Source organism: Opisthocomus hoazin, chromosome 11 (genome assembly GCF_030867145.1).
Source record: "Opisthocomus hoazin isolate bOpiHoa1 chromosome 11, bOpiHoa1.hap1, whole genome shotgun sequence".
Taxonomy (NCBI): Eukaryota; Metazoa; Chordata; class Aves; order Opisthocomiformes; family Opisthocomidae; genus Opisthocomus; species Opisthocomus hoazin.
Genome location: NC_134424.1, coordinates 4,621,922 through 4,640,669, shown reverse-complemented (window position 1 = coordinate 4,640,669; position 18,748 = coordinate 4,621,922).

The following is an 18,748-nucleotide window of genomic DNA, read 5'->3' as shown; positions in this document are numbered from 1 at the left end:
TATCCGATGAGTTTAGTCTGCTGTCCGGATTCTGCAAAGTCCCACGTGTTCCTGCCTTCATTAATGAGAGTAATTTTTCTGGAAATTAGTGAGATTGTCATAAAATTTCAGCATAATCACAAACGAAGCAGAATGAGGAGTGTTTCTATATGCCACAATGATGCTGCTGTTTAAGCAAGGCGGATGATTAGTAAAGGTGTTCTGTTGTTAGTATATGACATAACCTTGCCACTGCAGAATCTGAGAAGTCATGCCCTGGTATTCCCTTTGCACTAGGTAGGCTAATCACTGGGAGTTTTGCTATTAATGGGATATGGCAGGATGCGACTGACACTTGGTAACACAGCGAAGGTGATCCTTACCTAGGAATCCTGATTGATAATCCAGTTAAATAAAAGTAGTTTCCTGGAAGCAGCGTGGTGGAAGGGGCTGTAAAAAATAAGGGGTTGGGTAGGAGGAAGCGGGGAGTGTTTAGCTTTTTAATCTAGAGGAATTCCCACGTGCATTAGACTGCTTTTTTTAAAAAAAAATGCATAGATGAAGTACAAAGCTTCTCTCATCTTCAAAGATGAAGTGTTAAAGCTTCTCTCTCCTCGAAGATAATGGTTTTGTTCAGAATGCAGGCACATAGATGCTGCTGTGCCTGACTTCAGCTGTTATGTGTGTAATCCCCAAATAAAGTGATTGGATTGAGGTACCCAGGCTGTTTGTACAGAACACATTTAGATTAATGTAGAAATGGTATTTTTCATTAGAGATGGACAAAGTTAGTAATTTTCTTGGATATTGGTATGTGATAGGCTTTTGTCTGAAGTTGGGTGTTATGTAGTCTGCTGTCTCTAACAATTTCTTTTCAAATTGTTTTTCTCTAGAGCTTAAATAATATAAAATTGGTGCTGCACTTCTAATCTTGGTGACAGTACATCGTAAAAAAATACTCCTGATATCAGACATCATTAATTAAAGAAAATAACTGGCAAAGGTTTGAGGAGCTATAAAGGGTGCTTTTAGCTACCTTCTCAGCCTCTAGTTCTTTTACCAGGACACTCGGATCAAATTTAGTATCTGTGTAATTGAAGTATGCAGTTTCACGTAGAATTAAATAAAAATGATCACAGTTTATGTTCATTCATGGAGAGATCCTGGAAGACGTCATAGGAATCTGTATTTAAACTTTGAACAGCATTATTTTCTTGTGTAGACAGAGGAGATGCATTTGTGATGAATACAGTTCTGCGTGGATGATGGCAGGGAAAATAATAATCCTACACATTGATTTGTGATGAGCTGTAACTTGTGACACTGGCGATTCAATGTCTGGTCTTACTCAATTCTTACAAGGAAACTTAGGCTATCAGTGCCAGTCTGTAGTGTGAAGACTGGGTATACAAGTTCAGTGGTATTCTTGTCTGTTACCGCTGTAGAACTCATTGAAGCCTCCAGTAAAATTCTTTGTTAAAGAATCCTGTGCTGAGTTACACGAGCGATCTTTGCCTGAGCTATCACTAGGGCAAATCCACCCGTCAACAAGGGAATTGTGTTGATCAGTCTTTAACACTTTACAGAGTTTGCCAGTGGCCAATGTTAAAATCCCAGCAGAGATTAATTATTAAACGTGTTCTTTCCCTTACTGGAGATTTATAGCGCTTTATGTGAGAGAGCACCTAGGTCTTTGGAGAACGGTGGGGTGCCAAGTGTCAGTTCTGTTAAGATCCATTACAAGATGAAGATTCACGCTGCGGTGCAAATGGTACTGGAAGGCTCTCGCTACACGTGTGCCTGTCTGTAGCTGACTGTCCCTCTGGAGACTGGCAGTTCGGTTGCTGCTCTCTTGGTGCAGCTCGTTCCATCTGTCACGGATTCTTCAGCACTTTGGTGACACATCTGAAATAAGAAGGGCCTGGAGCTTTTCTGACCACAGTAGGACTCGTCACAACTCTCTGGCTTCTACATTCGGGACCTGTCTGAAAATAACAGTGGTCGGGTCTGTCCTCTGCTAGGAGCCTTGGAGCACTAAGCTGAACTCAGTAAAATTGTACTCTGAAGGTGGCAGCAGGGCTGTTGCCAGTACATAAAGGAGTTTGTTTGTGGGTCTATATATGGATTTCCCAAGATTTTGAATCTCAAGGAGAATTTAGAGCATCTGAATCTTTCATTATCTCAGCTCTGATAAAATATGAAGGCTTTTATGCTGTGGCACAGTGCTATTTTATTATAATTTATTTTTCAGTAGACCTCAGGAAGCAGAGGAATTACTTTCAAATAGTCTAATTTATGGTCTAATATTTATATAGGACTGATTCACAAGTAATTAGGTATCTGTGCTTGTATTGAATTTCCTTTTAAAGAGCAATAAATTAAGTCTAAAGAAAACACTGTGCAGTTCCATGCATTCCAAAATCTAAAAGTGTTTGTTTTTCAAAGTAAACAATGGATGACACTTATTTCCCTGCATGTAAAATTATGAAGAAACCTATGTCTTTTTGGATACAGAAGAACATAGGCTCACTTTCTTAATGTCCAGCAGACACCATGTCCCACTGCAACGCTGATGTTCTCAACACTATGTTATTTGGTGCCTCTATCAGAAGCTGAACTCTGTAGAAAAACGGAGTTTGGAGTTCCTTAAATCTTGCCCTGGGATTCCCCCCCCCCCCCCGCCCCTCCCCCCCCAAGTTATAAAATCTACACGGCTATCTTGTGACTGCTTTGTTCTTGATAAACTTTCCTTATAAATGGCAAGATGTGAGCAATGAGGGCTTCTAAAGTAGCTACTGAAGAACAAGAGAAGTAGGATGAGTGGGGGATGAGGTGAGGGAAAATTTGTGCTGAAGAGGTAGGAAAAAAATTTTGGATGAATCCTGGTACATCCAGAGTCATCCAGAAAGAACAGTATTTGCTATTGTACACGCTACACGTTAAAGAAGCGGAAAAGCAGTAGTGGGGCTTGCTTTCTTTGTCCTTTCTGATTCCTTTGCCTTGGCTCCCTCTTAAATTTTTTTTTTTTTTGTCAGAGGAATGGAATATAGCCAAATGAGGGCATTTTCTGGGTTTAGTATATTGTGCCATCAGTCAATACCATTTTCCTCTGTTATTGTTGTATGCTCTTAGACTTTTACCATTTGAGATGAAAAGCACCTGGATTATTTCTAGTGTGTGCTGAAAAATACTTGGCAATATCGTGTTTAATGGATGCAGGAAAAAACTTCACCTTTCTGAAACTGAAGGCAAAACCTTTTGTCATAGTAGCCTATTCTTAAGTGCTTCTTTTGTCCTTCTTCAATATTGTGGGTTTTTTTCTTTTTGAAATTTTTGGGTTCACTTTTTGGCCCCTTCTCTGCTAAAAGGTGGTTCCCAGGTACACAACTCTTTGAATAAAGAGGCTGGAGAAACTGTGCCATCTGCTCATACACAACAGGAGAATTCAGTGCTTGTATAAAAATTCTAGAGCTAAAGTTGTATGCTGTGTTTCAGTTTTGATCTTACCCAAAAGACAGAAAATATTACTTTCGTGTTCAGTTGTGTTCGTCTTGCTAGTTTCTGTTTGTGGTCTATAAGCATTGGAAACTTCTTACATGTTTTAATTCTGTTTTTTTACAGTTAAATAGTGCATATTTGATTTTACTTCAGTTATACATTCACCTATAGGTTTTATTTTTTCATTTTGTCTTTTCTGTGAAAGCTTCCAGCAAAGTGGCTCTTGCTCTGAAGTTCTTATTGCTACTTCAAGTTGACAGATTTTACAGTCCTTTTGGAAAGAGGATCTCCAGTTGCTTACGATGGGTGCTTCTCCAACACTACCTGCAAAAGCTGAGGCACCTCTTAACCCCTCTCCAAACTCTTAGTACGGAGAGTTGCAAATGAACTGCAGCAGGTTGGGCAGGAAGCCTTTCGCCCATTGCCCAGACACCTTCTCTTTCCCCACATTCCTCTGATGGAAACCAGTTCTGCCCCATAGCAACTGCTGCAGCGGTACGTGAGGCTTCCACTGGGCAGGTGGCATCGCGGCGTTCCCAAACGCACTGCAGGCAGGAGTAAAGAAAGACCCGAAGTATCGGGATGGTCTGCCCGAGCACCCCAGGGACAAGGGATGCCAGTCTCATGGTGCCACGGCTGCAGAAAGATACTGCTTCAAAAGCATTTATAGTGTTTGAGACCTGACTGTTTTCAGTTCCTGCTATCAAAATTGGTAATAAAATGCCACTCTTCCTGTAAGAATTTCTGAAAGATTCTTCTGTTAGGTATGAGACCTTCTGAGTTACACCACTGTGCTATTGCTTTGTATTATAGTGCTACAGGGTAGATGGATTTCCCAAAGGGTCAGTCGTCTTTTTTTAATGGTAGGGTGATTTTTTTTGGTTATTAGGCAGGGACTATATTATTTTATCATTAATGAAATTGCTGACTAAATGCTGTGTTTTGGAAGAGAGGAATGGAGACTTTCAGAGGAAGGGTAGGGATTTGAAGCTCAAATTGCAGTGGTCCTCCTTCTCTAATGAAATTCAAACTTTTTTCCCAAAGGTTCATAAATACCGTAATTTGGGTTCTTTGATAGGGAGATTGTGCTGGATATTTTGGCTTTTGAAAAGTATGCAGTGAATGGAATTATTTGGCATTTGGACAGGATTGTATACTGTACGGTGCACTGTATCTCTTCCTCTTAATGGCACTAAGCTAAAGTAGGGATGACTTAGAAAATTAGTTTGGACTTTGAAAAATTTAGTGGAATTGGGACAATGTTGTGAATGAGATTCTGGAATCTTAAGTATGTGTTAAGACAATTTGGATAACAGGCAACATCAAGGCCTGCTTAATGTTCAAATATTTTGCCAAACAGGAATGAGTTGAAGCTTGTGTATGAGTGTGAACTTGCAAAAAAAGTATCAGAATTTCAAAAATGAGTACGTTTATTTCTTTTAAGAGCTACCTAACTGCGGGGAGCTGCCTGGGGACATTGAATAATTGCTGGTGTTCTTTGACTAGTGTTAATATTTGTCTTGATGTGTATTTGGATATTTTCATGTTGTGAACTTGTTATAGGGCTGTTCTTGAAGGGAGGATGTGGGGAGGGAATTATGTAGCTCTGTAGTCTGTATGGCACTCTGTAATCCAAATTGGGCATAGTTGCTGTGCTAAAGATTTCAGCTCCACCTTGAGCATTGACACTGTTTGAGTATAGTTAGATAAATAAACTGTTTGCTTTGAAGAAATTTCTGAAGAGGTTGTGGATTTGTGGAAACATCTTGTATATTAAAAGCAATACCAAAAACTCCATCTGCTTGCTGCAAGCTAGCGTGAACTGGTGTATGAATAGTTGCTTTTTCTTTCCTCTGATGTTTTTAAATTACATAATTGCTATGCTTGGGTTGTGAATTACTGGAACAAACAGTATTCTGCATCCAGTTGGAGCTATAATAATGTGTACCACAGAATACCCCTTTGAATTATTCTAATGATTTGGAAACCTGTGGAGAATTTCACATGTTGTTCTGGGCAGCCATGTACCTGGCAAAACTGGCGATGGCAGTGCCTGAGGTTCTGGGGCGTCTGCTGCTCGTTGGCAATGTCTGTGCCTTAGGAGTGCTGACGAGCCCAGCCTTCGGTCTTGGTACGGGGAAGCTGGAATGTGGAATTCCCAGCTATCTGTGGAGCCGTCTGTTAGGAGCAAAGAGAACTTAGTGCTTTCTCTTCTCCTTTAAAGATTGCCATGAACAGGAAAATATTACTTTTGCTTCTGTGAACATTGAGATTTTAGAAACCACATTGCTATGGCATGATTTTGGGCTTCTAGTGTTGGAATGGAATGGAAGAGTGATATCTAGAAGACAGGTCTGAATGGTCACTTTCCTAGCAATTATAGCACTTGCATAGTAAGCAAAAGACCCCAATTCAAGTTTCCACTCCAACTAATATTTAATATGAGATTTTAGAAAACAGGGATGAGATGGGGGGAAACCCTGAAGTGTTTGAGTGGGACATGGGAGAGTAGTCATTTGGCTGGTGGTTAACAACTGAAGTATTCTACATCTGGAGTTAGTCTCCCTGGACTAATGATAATATTTCTCACACGTTTGCATGACTCTTGTGTCAGAAGTTTTATCCCACTTCCAAGAAGACTTGTGTACCATTGAAATCATTAGGCTTTCAGTAGAAATGTCTTGGCCAAACTGTGCTTCTCTGGCCAGAAGCCGTTTAGCTGGAGAATTCTTATCTGAGTCTGTAAAGAATACAGTAGTGATGTTACCAAGAAGAAATCTTAATAATCTGAAACTGGTTTTGCCCATTTAGAGGCTTCCCCAGTTTCAGTTTAATGGTTATTGCATAGATTTCTACCTACAATTTTTTCTTCATGTTGATTGTGGTATACCTGATTCTAAAGAGAATTTGTATGATTATTCTAGAGCTTTTACCTATAAAATAGGTAAAGGAAGAGCATCAAAGAAGAGTAAAAGTGACACAAAGCCATAAATGATGCAATCTGAGTTGTCATTCATAATTAAAAATATTTTCTTTCTAGAACTATTTCACTTAACGTTCCTCAGAGCTGCTGATAGTGTCCCTCTCCTTCCCCTGCATCAGCCTTTACAGCACCCTGGAGACTCAATCAGCTGAAGCCTGTGCCTCTGCTAGGCTGGTCAGCCTGAGCTGGCTGCTGAGTTGGGTATGCTCCTCGTGCTGCAAGCTGTACAGATAGTGGGCTCGGAAACATTTAGTATGCTACTGGGCTATGGATTTCTGCACCAGGTTGTATCCCCTGAGCATCTGTTGGCTCCTAACTTGCACTTCAAGCGGTGTGCTGCTGTGGGGTGTGTGTGGTGAATCTGCTCTGCCTCTTGTGTGCAGGGCTGTGCTCAGTGGAAGCCTGGCGTTGGAACAGAGCTGCTGTGCACTGAAGTAATGCAAGGAGTAGTAACTGGGAGAAAGTGGATTTGGATATCTGTGTCAATTATAGTCCTCAAACACTGCAGAGAAGCAGTGTAATGGCTGGAGCAATAAGGAACAGAAAACTCCACCACAGCGAAGGGCAGAGAGAATTCCTCACCCCATGCTCTGCTCTGCCAAAGCCTAAATGCACTGATCGGACCGTATGCCTGCAGCCACCAGGCTGTACTTGTCTGTTTTCCTGTAGCTCTCAGTGACTGCATTTGCTGCTCTCTTAGTGCTTCATGTTCCTACAATCATTCTGTTAATTGTTCCCTGTGATCAGATAAAAGGGTGAGAACAAAACATGGTGTTCGACATTTTGTGGTTACTGGGGAAATCCTTAATTAAACACTGACTGAAATGGTTGAATCTGGTGTGAAGAAGCCAAGAGTTTGTTAAGGGTCTGTCGGGTGTGATGGGGAGGCGTAATACTAGTGGCAAGTAAACCAAAACAAAGAAAAGAACAAAAAAAGGAGGAAATGTGTGGAGCTTAAGGGGAGAGAAACTGTCATGTGTGGCTGGTTTATGAAGACTGGTAATGCTTCGTCTGCACTTTGTGTGGCACTTGCAGGCTTTGAGGGTCTGCTTTCCGTTACCCGCGGCGCTGATGAATGCATAATTACACATAAAGGCGTCCTGCAGGCATCTGAGAAGTCCTTGCTGCTATTATGTAATGCTGGGGAAAGCTTTACTCTGCAAGAGATTCCTTATTAGTGTGTTTTACTTAATACATTCTTTGTTATCAATTTGCTGTCCTGCAATTACTCTGGCAAATAGTAGCTTGGAATTTGCTAAAAGCATCTATTGCTGTAAGCAATCTCTATACTGAGCACTAAGACAACTAGCACAGAAACAACACAAGCTCATGTGAACCCTGAAATTTGATTTCAGGATAGTGTCTGCTGGCTCACAGGATTTCCTTTCTGATCATGTTATCTAACTCCATGTCTTGGTATATTTTTGTTAATTTCAGTAATATATTGAGTGAAGATTAATTTACTAAATACCTTCAGTCTTCAAGTATGAAATCAGAGTTCGTTGTATTCCAAATACAACCTTGGATGTTACCAACCTACGGATGAAATATTCAATAGGGCTTATGTTATACTGACTTTTGGATTTAGGCTTTTAACTGCCAAATAACTTCTGAAAAGAGAGCTTAAACTCCCAAGCTACTGAAATGACTTTGAAGACTATTAGTGTTTAAGAATGTCAACTCAAACATCTTCATTAAATACTGTAGAACACTTGAAATCTGGACAGCGTTGTCAGCAAAGACCTCTTCCCTTCTATGATCATATTAAGAATACAGGCGGAATGAAGACTGATATTCTCAAAAGTACTTGAGATAATCAAATCGCCAACTCCTATTGAATTTCAGGGGTGCTCTCAGCAGTAAGCTATTGGGGAAAATGTGATCTGTAGCTACTTACTGTGGTGCTATAGATAACTTGGTTGCTATTTAACAACTTCAGCTATGTTAGAATGCACACTGGTGTTGAAGAACCTTTCCCTCCGTAGAGTCACGCTGTAGCTGTCTGTAGGAATGTCACCGATGATGAGGTAAGGTAGAAAAAGCTCCGGGTTTCAGGCATGGAGTGGTGGTTCTGTGTCTTAATAGTGGGTTTGTACCTTTTAGGTGATTTACTCCCCTTTTGGCAGAGTAGGCTGTAGGAATGGAGCCAATGTAATTAAGTATCTTCAGTGTTGTATTTCTTACGTAATCATTTGACTCTACAGTCACTTCAGAGCTCTTGTAACCTACGAGCTTCGTTTCATCACTGGCTTTTTTTTTTTTTTTGAAATGAAGAACACTGTGCTCTCTGGAAAAACCTTGGGAAGTTTCTCACAACTGCATTGAATCTCCGTGTTTTGGTTTGGCCTGGATAAATGCCAGGTGCCCACCAAAACTGCTCTATTGCTCCCCCTCCTCAGCTGGACAGGGGAGAGGAAATATGATGAGAGGCTCGAGGGTCAAGACAAGGACAGGGAGGGATCACTCACCAGTTACTGTCATGGACAAAACAGACTGAACTTGGGGAGAACAGGATTGCTATGGATGATTTTCTTGTTGGCAGTCCTTCAAAAGGCATGAATATCTAACTCTGTGCCTTCATGTCAAGCTCAGCAGAGCTTCTTTGCTTGTATACAGAAATGAATTGTAGAAGATTATTAAATTGTTGTTTGGCTGTTTTCATTGGGAATGTAAGCATCACCTACATTATCTAACTCTCCTTTTCCTAGTTTTACTCTTTCAAGCTATTAAGAATAAATAAATACTTATTCTTTTTGTCCTTCTAGATTCTACCTCCACATTCATTCAGACAGATCACTCGAGAAGCCAGTTTTTCATGACTTGCCCCATTCGTTACGCTCTGTACAACTACAATGACATTTCAAACTATTTCCTCCATCAAAAAATAATTTTGGAAGTGTGAAATTCAAAGCGGGGGGAGGGGCAGGGAGATGTGCAGAACTTCATGTCCAGAATATTGTAGGTGCCTTCTTGAGAGATGCCAAAATGAAGTATCACAAAAATTCACGTTCCGGTTCTGATGGCCTTAATGTCATGCATAAGTGGTCTCTAAAGCCTGAGCTGGCTGTAGGAGCAGCATACTCCTAGTTCTGGGCTTCTTAGCTCTTTAGACGCTGATTACAACGCTGTGATGAGGCTTTGTGAGTTACAGCACCAGGGAGACGTCGTGCCTCTAGGGCAGGATTCTTGCCTGATGGAACACTTCAGAGAAAAGAAACCAGAACTTAAGAAAACCAAACAAACAAACAAAAGCCCTAACCTGTGAATCTTTCTTGGGTGTCAGCAAGGAATAGTTTGTGTGGGGAAACAAATAATTCCATGGTAAGTTTTCATCCAGATGATCACACGTGCGTGTGAAAGCTATTCATTTCCAAGCTGCAGGGTTTGCTCAGCTTCCCTGACTGCCAATATACTATTGAGTAGCGTTCGTTCTCAGCAGTGGTAAAATGGTATGTTCTATCTTATATTTCATAGTGCTGTATTTTGTAACTTAGAGGATTTTTAAACTCTTCTTAGCGAACACAAACAGTAGATTAGTTTAAAAAGGCCATAATGGGGCAAAATGGACTGAGCTGTGTAAAAAGCATAGCTTTGCATTTTTGTCTTTATGAAAACAGAATGATATTTAAAAAAAAAGTTAAGGAAAGAAATAAGAATAATGAATAAGAGAATGACCCACATGATCTTAGTAAAAATAAGGAAACAATATAGTCTATGGCAGCTTTAATTAAAGGGAAATGGAGAAAAACACAAGAGCAAGCAAAGAGTTTGCTTCCTCAGATTGGCACTGGCACACGTGCACATTTTGCTTCGATGGACCGTGTATTGACTGAAGGGTGCTGAAGTATGTTCTGCATAATTTGGATTGAGGTGACAGTGAGAACCTTTCTAGTTGTGTATATTGGTCTTAATGGGCTAAGTAAAAGGGTGATATTTATCAGGAGTTAGGTGGTTGTAGTGCAGGAGAGGCTGGAAAGGCTGGCTTCTCGAAACAACTTCAGACCTGGGGTTCTATACTGGGTACCTGCATACTGCTCCATTTCTGGCACTGCTGAAAATTCAAGGTGAATTGCTGATCTGTGATCTCAGCAGGAGAACGGAGGATTTGTGTTCCTTACAGAATTGGTTTGTCCTGTGAATCGAATTCTGTGTGATCATGGTTCACGCACTGCAATTATTCAATTTGTGGCATGCAAAGATGTTCTAGAAAGGTGGAATTGCACAAAGGTTCTCATGGAGTTCTGGAAAAGGAGAGCAACTAGAAAAAAGTGGACTTTAGTTCCAGAATAAACAGAAACTACACCAGACACTTGGGGTCCTGCAAAAGAATAGCTTTTCTCTGTCACGGTTTTGCAGTAGGGAAATGGGAACGTTCAAACTGCACATACAGAAGGTCACTGTGGCAGCTGGGAGAATGAGGTGAAGGGGTTTATAGCTCTGTTTTTCTGTTGCGTTAACACTTTTTCCCAATTCTTTCCAACTTTTTGATGTGTTGCTTGCCAAAGGTGCTTCCAAACAGAGCAGAGTTAGTAAGATGAGATTGCCAGTCCAGCATTTTATAAAGAGGAGGAGTAGAGCGAGATGTGTCTACCTGCCCATCAGCAGGTACTTAGCTATACTGTGTGTTTTACTGCTTACACAGCTCCTCAGGATCTTGGATAAAAGCCAGACTTCTTTGAACAATTGATTTTGTTTGAGACATAACATCATACTACTTATCCTCCATTAGCTGTGAATTTCTCTTGTAGTAAGGTACTTGGCTGACCTCTAATTTAATTTTCTGGATAGTTCAATTGATGATTTTTTTTTTTTTAAGAACTTGTATAGACCTCTTTTTCGTGTCAGTTCAGAGGTCTATGAGTATTTGCCTGCTTACGGCTTTGTTGCTGTCTTAGAATGTCTTGCTTCTTACCCTTTTGCTTTTTGGTAGCCTTTACAGGGCGTTCATTTTGGCAGACAACCACATATGTGTGACTTCTGCTCTTATTTTTTTCTTCACTGATTGATATGAGAAAGTTCAAAAAATCAGCTTTTAACTGCAGAATTCTTAGCACAGATTGCATGTGCTATCCACAGCCTTTCTGCTTCACGGGGTAGAATGGTGAGGCCTTAATGGCGTACCTCAGTCAGAGCTTTTGTGAAGACCAGGAAGAACTGCTGATCACTTAGTCTGACTGCCTGCGCAACACAGCCAATGGTCCCTTGCCCATCAATCTCTGCATTAAGCCAATAACTTCTGTATGGGCTCTGACATACCATTTTAGAAAAACATCCAGCCTTGAATTCAAGAGTACCAAGGAAAGAGAGATTACTTCATTCTTGGGTATGTTATTTTCACTATTATGATCTTTATATTCATATGGCTCAGCTAGATAGCCATAGTCTGATGCCACCTCTGAAGGCACAGAGAGCATAGAGACTCAGGTAGGCTGTGAAGTAACAGGAGTAACAGCAGTGTGTTTGTAGAATTAGTGTGTGACCTTGTCCTAGTGGAACTGATAAAGGTGAGTGGCACAGCAAATTAGCTGAACTAAAAGTATGAGTCATATTCTTCTTTCATAGGTGTGGTCTAGTCTGTATTTCTGTTTTAAGAGTTACCAAGGTAGGTCACCTCATGTTTGATGTGCAAGCTGTTAAGATCCATAGTGACATCTGATTTTGCAAATATGTGTTCCCCAGAAAAGTAGAGAGCAAATTATATAATGCTTGCTGGTCTAAGAAGGGCAGTGTCTTAGCAATGCATAGTAACGTATCTAAAGACTACAGAAGATACAGCACTGCTTGATGGAGAACTACGTAAGAATTTTCCTTTGTCTGTCTTGGATAATATCCATCAACTGAATGGTTAAGTTATATAAACTTAGGGTGATCAGGGTTTGAGTTGAAAATCAAAGAACAATGATTTCTATGCCCCCAGTGCACCCTCCCCCCCCAGCTTCCAGACAATGATTCATGAGTATTAAATCTTTCTGTTTAATTGTGCTATGAGCTGCAGGGGAAAAATGCACACAAAGATCAGATGAGGTCTGTGAGGCATTATCTTTCCTGTACAAGGTAGTGAAGGAGGCTCTATGTTGTGTTTGTTGAAGATGCGTGTAGGTAAGCGTGTTTGCAGATGAATGTAGATGTTTAGCAACCGGTCCAAAAGCCAGCCTCATGTTTCCTATGACGTGTGGAAAGCACAGAACAAAAATCCCCAATAGGCTGTGAGTTACAAAGAGGTTTGAGTCTGGCGTACCTGAGCTGTGGCAAACAGAATTATCACTACGCATACATTGTGTGTTTTTCATTTTCCTCAATGTCTCTTAATGGCAGCTGATGGAGAGGGTATTGGTCTCAATGGATTCTTGCCTGACCCACTGCAGTCATTCCTACGTAAAACTGATAACCTTCTGTTCTTTCTAAATCGAACTTTTGGAAAGTCCTCAGTCAGTCGCGAAGCTAGACCTTAGACAACACTAGGGGAAGGCTCAGATCCAGGAGTGGCTTCAGAACTCGGGTTAGGTGAAGCTGAGCATTGCAGCAGACCTCTGTGACGGGCAGCCAACAGAGAACATGGCGGTGATGCTTACAAGCCACGCCGCTACGAGGGTCTATGCCAAAATCACTCCAGGTAGTAGCCTAATGCCAGTCACACACAAGACCAGAAAACCAAAAGCTGAGTGACTGATTTGGTTGACGTGTTAGGTGGGACGGCTCTGATTTAATCAAGGAGTCTCTTGTGAAGAATTAGTACAACTGGACAGCACTCTGTGTGAATTTGTCTGAAGGATGCTGATTTTTGGCTGGGTGCTTGGCAAAGATGGAAGTGCTGTGAGATAAGCCTGGCTGTCCATCTGCAGGACTTTGACGTGTGCCAGTTCCTGGACTTACACGGGTTGTTGGAGAAGTGGTTGTCGTAGCTAAGCCTCCTTTACTTCCTCTCATCTCTCACCCCTTCTGAAGTGTGTTCTCTGTATGCCTTCAGAACCTCAGACCTGGCTGTGAGGTTTTTGTTGGTATCGTTTCAAATGTTGGTGACCATTTTTTCACCAAATAATCACATTTTCTGTGCTGAAAGAGTTTGCAAACTTAGAGTAATGCAGGTGTTTTATTTGCAAGTCCCTCTAGCAGATGAACTTAACATTTTAACTATAAGCAAATGATGAAAAGCATGCTGGGGGTGAAAAGAAATGCCCAAAAAAGTTCCGAATTAAATATCAGTTGAAAACTAAAGTAGACCAGCAATACATATTGCAGAAGCAAAGAACAGCCAAGTTTAATGCTTTTTTATTTCTGCACTCACTGAAGTCTGTGGAACTGCCCCTGTGCTTCGAGTTATGTATGAAACATGTAGGTCTGTGTGACCAGAGCTTTATTTAATGGGATCAGGCTCCTGTGTGAGATGATTATGTATTTCTTTTTTCCTCTGTGAAAAAGCCATTGTAAAGGAATGGTGCAACACAAACTGGTAGAACTTTTTTAGCTGATTTTTCCTGGTACCCATCGCTATGTTGTCTGATATCCATGTTTCTTGGTTACTAGGTCTGGTCCTGTTTCTGTATTGCTTGAACCATTAATTAAAACTTCGTGGTCCCCATGTATGCAAAACAGAATAAAAACAAATACAGCATCTCTTCAAGCTAGTTTTGTTTAAATGTATTACAGGTAGAGTAATATCTTTTAGATTATATAGTTGGAAGTGCATAAATGGTCTAATATCCTTTTAGTTATGCTGCTTACAGCACAACTGAAATGAGAAGCAAAGCCTAGGCTGTTTCACTTTGGTTTTATTCCTTTATTTGTACCTTAATGCCCTTAGAAACTGGTGGAAGTGAACGCTGTACAGGGCAATGTTTAATTCAACAAAAACTTTTGTATCAGTCTCTGTGAAAGCCCCTTGAAAACATTTCCATCAGGATTAAGTCTTGGAGTTTGTGACTTGTTTACATTTACAGCCCTCTATGTCAAGTTGTAATCATACTTTCATCTAGTGTTTGATGTATTTTTGGTTCTCCTGACTCAAAAATAAACCCTAACAAAAATCTAAAAAGGTTATTCTCATAAATTAAAATATTCATTATTGCTAACCAGACTTCTTACATAAAGTTTTCTTTTTTTGGGGGGAGTGGGGGAAGGAATGATGTGTGGTTTTTTTTTTTTTTTTTTCTTTTAAAAGACTGGTTAACTATTTTGAGTAAATAATTTGTTTTTGCAAAATTGTGATTCTGAAGTGATGCATCTTGCTGAACATACAGCAGCCAGTGACTGATCAGCAAAATTCAGCAGGGCTGTTTAATGAGGGGTGAAGACAATACAAATGCAAATCTAGTGAACAGTTGCTTTTTCACAGTTGGTAGGCTGTGTTGCAGGTGCATTTTCTTAATGAGGGTTAATTTGCCTCGTATTTTAACCTGACAATACTTGGCATTGTTAGTATATAGGCTTACTTAAAGAGGTAAAATGAAGGGGTTTTTTATGTAAGACTGGGTATTTGATTTCAAGTAATCTTTTAGTGCTGAATATTAAATGAAGTTATTCAGAACAGTTCTATTAGATTTTTATGAAAGAAAAGCCACTTTGATTATTTTGACAAATTGGAGCAAGGCCAAATTCTGCTCTCTTCCTTGGATAGAAATCCTGAGAGACTGAGATAAAATTGAAAAGATTGCCATCAATCAAGATTTACTGAGGGAGAACCAGAAAGAGAAGCAGGCTTGACTACCACCGAAAGTAGTAAAATAGTCCTGCGGTAACGCTCCTCTTTAGCATGTATTCTTTAATATTTAATACACGTTGTTCAGCTGAAGAACACATCAGTTTGGTGCAGAGCGTCCCAACAGCTTTTGCAGGTGAGCAAGGGGGAAGCTGTTTGCTCTTTAACTAGTTGTGTCTCAAACGAAGGACGTACAGCCCCTCGCCGAGGTGGAAGCTGTCAGACTAACCCACGCTGCGTGAATGGGCAAAAGCAAGCTTTACAGATTTTCACTTGGGTACCCCTGGGCTGCTGCTGTTCCTGGCTGATGAGATGCACTTGCAAGAAGAAGTACGCTGCCCTGCTGGGTAGCCTACTGTCTCCTTAAAACCAGAAGGGTTTGCATGAGCTAGTGGCCTGGCTTAGGTTTAACAAGATCACCCTATAAAGTTTACTGTGTAACTGTAAAGAAAAATTACACTGGGTGTTGGAAAAAAAAAAAGCTAGCTTTTTCTGCAGTTGCTTATTAAGCATCATGTGTAAATTATCCATTGTTATCCTACTGTACTTCATAGCCTTTTAAATCTCATATGCCTCTTGTATCGACTTGTTTTCATCCAATATGAGCTCTCATGAATACAGGGTGCTGAAGTACTGGGTCAGAAATCAATTCCATCCTTCTGAAATATTACCTCTATGCCAGTGACTTCTGCTTCAGGGAATCTAGTTCAATATCCTATCTTACACTCATATAGATTACTTCTCTAGCTCTCTTATATCTGGAACATGCAAAGGGATATTCCTACTGTTGTAAAGTAAATAACACCAAAAAAATCAATATGTGAAAAGGGTCTTTGATATCTCTAGCAATTGGCAAAGGAATTTAGAGCTTTTTTCTTCACTTGAGATCTGATCCTGGTGAATAATAACCAAAACACACCATTGCCATGGTATTTATACGCTAAGCCAATGACTTTTGGTCCTTAATAGATACTCATGGAAGAAAAAGCAGCATAACCTCTGGCACTGGAGTTGAGAGTCTCGGTAAGGAGGCTGAAAAAATCAATGAAGATATATTAAGCTGTTTCTCACACTTTCGACACAGCCCTTCTGGTTCAGCAAGTTGGCGGCGCAGGGCGGTGTGTGTCTGCTGGCATTTTCCATGTGACGACAGTTGCACCGGTACCGACTTGCTGTAAGGATTTCCGTACTAAAAAGGTGCTTATCTCATTCAATTGCTAAGTTCTCTTTAGGAGTAGATTTTAATAGCAAAGTGGCTAAGTGATAGAATAAAGCTAAATTAGAATACGGGGGATATTATGAAGGGATAGTTTGCTGCGTGTTGCTGGTGGTGAGGTACAGTGTAATAGTAGGATAATATTGTGGAACATAGCCAGATGGGGCAGATATTAGCCAAGGGTTGCACCTGGGTACTTATGATAGTGGGTTTTTTCCAACTTACTCAGAAAGATTATGGAAAATGATCCCTCAGTTATATGAAGAGTCTGGTTTGAGCAATACCTTTAACATGTTATGCCTGCATCTACATGTATGTACGTGTTTTCCATCAACCAGAATTACAGTTAGCCTTGCTTGAGGAATTGTACAGAGGAGATGGTGCACGTGCTCCAGTCTAAATTAACAACCCAAGTCCTCAGTTAGGCACAAAGAGCCTCGAAGGTTCGTTAGCAGAGTTGGTGCTTGTATGAAGACTAAGGATAAAGGGAGTTTTGATCATGGTTGCAGGGATTAAGGCAGAGGAAGCAGTTTAATAAGGTGGGATTTTTAAAACGTGGGTCTTTCAGTGCCTCTGTTTCTCAGAAAGATTCGTGCTTCCAAAGTTAGACCTCCTCACAGGCTCAGTTCCCACAGCCTTCCCACAGTCTGTGAGGCCACAAGTTGATGGTTTAAAATGACATCAGGTATGAAGATATGTGCTTTTAAACGATTGATCAATCCAAATTTAACTTAAAATCACAGTAAACCAAAACATCCATGCAACGGCAATATCTGAGCACAGAACAATGAGTTCTTATGGCCATGACTGTGGCTCTGATGTGCAAGACTGCGATGGAGAGGTGAGTGTGGTCGGTACCGTGGGCTGGAGTGGGCGTTTTGTGTGCTGCCCTCCAGCTTCGGCGCTTTCTGATGCGATCGCACTGCTGCCAGCTGCAGAGCTCGCTGACTCGCCTGTTCCCATCACACGCTTTGCTTTGGGATAGGCATACCCAGCGCTTACTTGGGGAGTCAGCAGTTTCACAGAAGCTCGTTTTGTAGACTCTGAAGCACTGTGACAGGTTAATTTATTCCTGTCTAGTCAGGGGAATGGTATACACAAATCTCACTTCTGACTGAAACCAAATAAAAATCATTACTCCCCTACAGAATTTGGGGTGCTGACGATAATTTCAGTGTCCATCAAAACAAGAGCATAACTCTAAAATCTAAGATTTTAGATCTATTAAATCTAAGATTTAATTTAATCTAAGATTATGATGAGGTCCTGCTCAGAATGTACTGGTCTTCCAAATAAAATACAAATGCTGTGCTTCTGATTTTAAATAATTGGGGTAATGAATGGGGTGACTCTTAAGGTACTCTGTTTCACCTGGTTTTGAGAAAAGAGATTTGTTTCATAGCCTGTGAGATACTTCTCTTACCTTTACTTTGCCGATGTAAAATTTCACTTTGATGTAGCGTATCTATGTTCTTGAAAGATGTGCTGTTAATGTGTTATATTTTATGTGCATATATAATGGTTGATGCTTCAGGTACTATACTTCGTTTCATGTAAGACGTGTTTAAGCTACGTACTTGCTCTGATTAAATTTCTGATAAACTTGCTGGTGAATAGTGATTTTTTTTTTTTTTAGTAGTGAGTTCCCAGAGTTTATTTGATGTATGATTAATAGCACATATTCCACAGTAGGCTGCTGTACTGCTCATCATCTAGCTTATTTTGATTAAATGCGAAGTCAAGATTTCTCATTACGCAAAGTTCTGTCTTTCTGAATTACAGCCGGCTTAGCTGTTTTCTTTACCTCTGTGTAGGAAGCTCAGGTGTGGCTTAGTAAACAGTGAGGATATTATCTGTAATCAGACACCTGTCCATCCCTTTACAGCCCTCTGCTGTTAAGTTTTTCACCCCTTCTACAGAAAGTGTTGGCACTGTAATGCAAAAAAAAACAAACCCCACCAAACCCCAAACCATGCTCTAATCCTTTCATTAACCCTTTTGGGGGTGGTGTGCTAGCTACCCGATCAAAATACTGAGCTCTGGAAATTTTCATAAGCGTAAGGCCATGGAGGAAATAATGCACTTGCACATGGAAGTTGTCTTTGGAAACGAAGGTTGATGTGGTTTGTGCTGTTATAAAGTGATTGTTATGGTCAGTGTGTGTGCAAATGGATCATTGTCTGTGTTAGCCGGTTCGGTTTTTTTGAAGTATCTACTTAAGGAGATACAGTATGTGGTTTTAACCCAACCATTTTTATTGTTGATAATAGAGGTTTTTATATACAAATCTGGAGGGTTTGTTTCTTCAAGCAGAATGTTTCTTCAACATTGTATTTCCAGCGCTGTTGTGGACCAAAACATGTAAGGTGCTTGGCAA